This window comes from Oryctolagus cuniculus, chromosome 19 (genome assembly GCF_964237555.1).
Source record: "Oryctolagus cuniculus chromosome 19, mOryCun1.1, whole genome shotgun sequence".
NCBI classification, from domain to species: Eukaryota; Metazoa; Chordata; class Mammalia; order Lagomorpha; family Leporidae; genus Oryctolagus; species Oryctolagus cuniculus.
Genome location: NC_091450.1, coordinates 17,331,498 through 17,336,510, shown reverse-complemented (window position 1 = coordinate 17,336,510; position 5,013 = coordinate 17,331,498).

The window sequence follows — 5,013 nt, the reverse complement described above, 5'->3', positions numbered from 1 at the left end:
CGCCGGCCCTCCATGCGGCCGCCAGGGGGCGCTGCGCCACCGCTGCCGGGTATCGCGGCTGTGCGGTGACCACAGGTCTCAGTGGACGCTGCGGAGCGCTGCGCGGGTGTTGTGGCCCTCGGAGCCGGTGCAGAAAAGCTTCAGTGGAGAAGAACCAATCGGCGGGGGCTAGCGCAGCGCCGACCCACGGCGGGTTCTTCCTGCATTCCGAGTGGACCATTGAAATGGATTTCGGGGAGCACCGAGGAGGCGTCCCAAAGATGTGAAGGGAAGATCTTAGAACACCTAGATCACACACATAGTTACATCAGCAGCTCCAACTGCTTTGGAATTTGCACTCGTTTCATGGATGTTTTGAATGAGAAAAGGCTAAGAAAGGGTGACCTGAAAAAAAATTTTAAGTGAGTCACTATTAGGAGAGGAATTAATGCTTCCTCTTTTTTTCCTCCAAAATAATAACCCTCCATCCCACACACAGTCACTCATACCACAAATATTTACTCCATGGTTCGCTGTGCTCAATGCTGAGGACACAACAGTAGTTGAGGCAAACAAGGGCCATGTCCTCTCGGAACTAATATTTTAAAAACAGAGGAAGTAGACTATTTTCAGGAAAATATGTTATCAAAATAAATGTTAGAAAACAATCGCTTCTCAGCCTTTTGGCTAGGATCAAGTGTAGAAGAAGGAAAATACTATGATGAGGTAGGTGGGACCTTCTGCTGTCCGAGCTCTGATGGCCCTACCCTGCCTGGGACATCCCTCCCTACACAAGCAGAATCACAGAACTAGCATGTGTCAGAGGAGGGCACAGACTTCCCTGGCACACCTGAGAAAGTCCTCGATAATTCTGCAGCCCCGCCCAGACAGTAGAGCAGGGCGGATGTCTCCTCGTCAGGTAGGCTGGCACAAAGGGCTACTCCCAGTCTGAATTAGTGTGCTGCCAGGAGTTTCTTTTGCGATCAATCACCTGTTGGGCAGTGGTCTACCCCGATACCAAATTAATTCTCTCACAAAAGGCACCCTTTTCCTCTGTCTTCCCGTCAGAAAGGAAATGGGGAGAGTTTGTGGGACAAAAGCATGCCGGCCCTTGAGGTTGCATGAGGGGAGCGTGGGGGAGGGTTCCTCCGGCTTCCCTGGGCGCCAGGGTCACACTGATTCGTAGACTGCAGGATTCAGACTATTGTGGCCCCTGTGCTGTGTGTCCAGATCCTCCTTCAGGGCTGAAGGACCTACATGAAGGGAAGTTTGGGCGGAGCGGGGTTGTGGGGGGAGGGCGGGAACAAGCATTTGACCTAGTGGTTAAGCACACACTCCCATATGCGAGTGTGTGGGTTCTGTACCTGACTCTGCTCTGCTCCTGACCCGTTTCCTGCTAATGCACACCCTGGGAGGCAGCAGTGACGGCTCAAGTAATTGGGTTCCTGCCACTCTGCCACTTGACCTGGATCAAGTTCCTGACTGTTGTTGGATTTGGGCACTCTGTCCCAGCTGTTGCAGGTATTTGGGGAATGAACTAGTGGATAAGAGCCCTCTCTGTCAAATACATAAATAAAATTTAAAGAATTCATGGAGAATTTGAATGTGATTTTTAAAAATTTACCCAGGGGCTCACATTGTGGCGTAGCAAGTAGAGCTGACACCTGCAACTCTGGCATCTCATCTGGGTGTTGGTTGAAGTCCCAGCTTCTCCACTTCAGATGCAGCTCCCTGCTAATGGCCTGGGAAAGCGGCAGAGGATGCCCCAAGGTCTCAAGCCCCTGTACCCATGTAGGAGACCCCGAAGAAGGGGCAGGCTCCTAGCTGCACGCTGACCCAGCCCTGGATATAGTGGCTATCTAGGAAGTGAGCCAAAAGGTTCCTTTCCTCACCCCACAGATGTGGCTCCCAATAGTGCTTCTCCAATAAACCCCCTGCAACTCAGTCTGTTTCCCAGCCTGCAACAGTGAGTGCCGGTGATCTGAAAGAGTAGATGCTAAGATGGGTTTTAGGAGCTGGATCACCCCCTGCCCAGGTACTAACGAGGACCTTACACCTATAGAAGTATAGCTTAGGGAGCTTGCAGCACAGGGAAGCTCTGATAGGAAAATTTTTACGGAATGGTCTATCATTGTGCCAGCAGGTGTCACCTGTTACACGCTCCTTACATCAAGGGCTCCGCAAGCAAGAATAATCACCAGGAAGAAGCAGACTGCTGCTACACAAAGGGGCATGAAGGGATGGTGATCTACTTGGGTGTCCCTTGGCACTAATGGACAAATCCAGCAGCTACAGTCAGATGTGCTTGACAACCCGGGCTCAAACTCTTCAGGCCACCCCACCACACTAGCCACCTAGACCATCATGGATGCTGGCAGTCGGGGAAAGGGTGGATGGGAGAAGAAGGAAGTGATAAGCATTTCAGCGATGCCCTGAGAGGAGCTGCAACAGTGGCAGGAACTCTAGCTCCTCTCATTGGTTCTGCTGGGAAAGGATGCTCACCAGGGTCCTGAAGGTGCTGCCCCTAGAACTTTAAGGAAGCAAGTCAAAGTTGAGAATTGAGGTGTTAAAGACAGTAAATAGGGGGCTGGTGTTGTGGCACAGCACATTAAGCCACCACTTGTGACACCAGAGATACTGGCATCCTATAATGGAGCAGTTCCATCTGCTCAGCTTCTGATATAGCTCCCTGCTAATGAACCTGGGAGGCAGCAGGTAGTAGTCCAAGTGCTAGGTGGAGTTCCTGACTTCAGCCTGACCCAGCCCTGGCTGTTGTGGGTATTTGGGAGGTAAGCCAGTGGATGGAAGACCTCTCTCTTTCTCTCTCCTCTTTCTGTTACTTTGCCTTTCAGATAAAAACAACAAAAACACTTGCCGGCGCCGTGGCTCAATAGGCTAATCCTCCACCTTGCGGCGCCGGCACACCGGGTTCTAGTCCCGGTTGGGGCGCCGGATTCTGTCCCGGTCGCCCCTCTTCCAGGCCAGCTCTCTGCTATGGCCAGGGAGTGCAGTGGAGGATGGCCCAGGTGCTTGGGCCCTGCACCCCATGGGAGACCAGGAAAAGCACCTGGCTCCTGGCTCCTGCCAGGATCAGCGCGGTGCGCCGGCTGCAGCGGCGGCCATTGGAGGGTGAACCAACGGCAAAAGGAAGACCTTTCTCTCTCTGTCTCTCTCTCACTGTCCACTCTGCCTGTCAAAAAAAAAAAAAAAAAGAAAAAAGAAAAAAAACAACAAAAACAAAAACAAATAATAAAAATAAGTAAATAAAGAGGGGGCTGGCACCATGGCTCAGAGGGTTAAGTCACCATCTGCAGCACCGGCATCCCATATGCATGCCAGTTCGAGTCCCAGCTGCTCCACTTCCGAACCAGCTCCCTGCTAATGTGCCCTGTAAAGCAGCCAAAATTGGCCCAAGTGCTTGGGTCCCTGAACCCATATAGGAGACCCAGAGGAAGCTCCTGGCTCCTGGCTTCAGCCTGGTCCAGCCCTGGCCATTGCGGTCATTTGGGGAGTGAACTCGTGAATGGGAGATAACTTTCCCTCTCTTTCTCTCTGTAATCTTGACTTTTGAATAAGCAAATAAACCTTAAAAAAAAAAAAAAAAGAGGCTGGTGCTGTGGTGCAGAAGGCTGATCTGCCTGCGGCGTCAGCATCCCATATAGACACCGGTTCTAGTCCCGGCTGCTCCTCTTCTGATCCAGCTCTCTGCTGTGGCCCGGGATAGCAGTGGAAGATGGCCCAAGTGCTTGGGCCCGTGCACCCACATGGGAGACCTGGAAAAAGCTCCTGGCTCCTAGTTTCAGATGTGGTTGTTTGGGGAGTGAACCAGCGGATGGAAGACTTTCTCTCTGTCTCTCCCTCTCACTATCTGTAACTCTGCCTCTCAAAAAAAAAAAAAAAAAAAAAAAAGAGTAGCTAGAGTTTTGAGAGCAGTAGTGCTTCCCAAACATGGGGAAGCCTTCGCCCAAGAATAGGTGATGTGATAGGAAATTCAAGTCATTGGATAAATATGATCCATTTTCCTAGAGGGTTGATTTTATTTAAAAGTGTGGAAGATTTAAAAACAAAACAGAACGGAACAAAAGCTATTGAAACCGAGCATAATGCACAGTGCTGTGCTCTGCATGGCACCCAGGAGGCTCTGAGCGGCCCAGATCCCTCTTCAGGACTTCAGGACAATTCCCCAGGGGGGCGGGGGCGGGGGTGGTGGTGGTGGTAGTGTGATCTCAGCTGTCAGCCTTCTTGAGGAACTGTCCTTGGCTGGAGAGAGCTGCCTCTTCCCCAAGGTCAGGCATCCAAACAGTGGTCAGTGCAAGGATCATAAAGTCTTGACCCATTAACCCCAACTCGGAGCAACTCAGAATGGCCATCCCAGCTTCAGGGCTCCCCGGGGAGGCTGCAGAGCCTCCTGTGTCCTCCCCCCGGCCAGACGTCCCCCTCTGCCCCATCCTGCTTCCTTCCCTTCCCCCACAGGAGACAGATCCTGACAGAACTCCCAACCAGACTTCCTGCACGCTAATCAATAATCTCTCATCTCTCAGTCAGCTCCACAGAACCGATCTGCGAGCTAAACCATGGGTTGAGCCCTAGGCACAAGCCGCTAACCCCTGAGTTTAGCTCTTTTTTATCTTTTCTAACCCCAGGAACCCCAGGTACACACGCTGGTTGCATCCATCACTCTCATGGCCCATGTGATAACCTTGAGCCCCAGGCAGGCAGTGTGTCCTTTATCCTGTCAGGCCAACGATGCTCCTTAAAGAGGCAGTTTCCCCGGAGGCTCCATCTGGATTCAGCCTCTAGTGAGCCGGGGTCTGTCATCCATCACAGCAGAGCATGCCATGTTCACGGCCCTGCAATAGCTACAAAACAGCTACTGATGACTTGGGGCTGCCAGCATAGCTCCCTTCCAGGGGCCTTCTGTGTTCTTCCAGGTCCCCAAGGAATTTCTACCATAAGGAGCCTTGTGCATCATCCCGGAATAGAAAAACCCCAGCTGCTTTGCTTTGAGGTGGGTGAGAGGGTGCGATGCCCCCA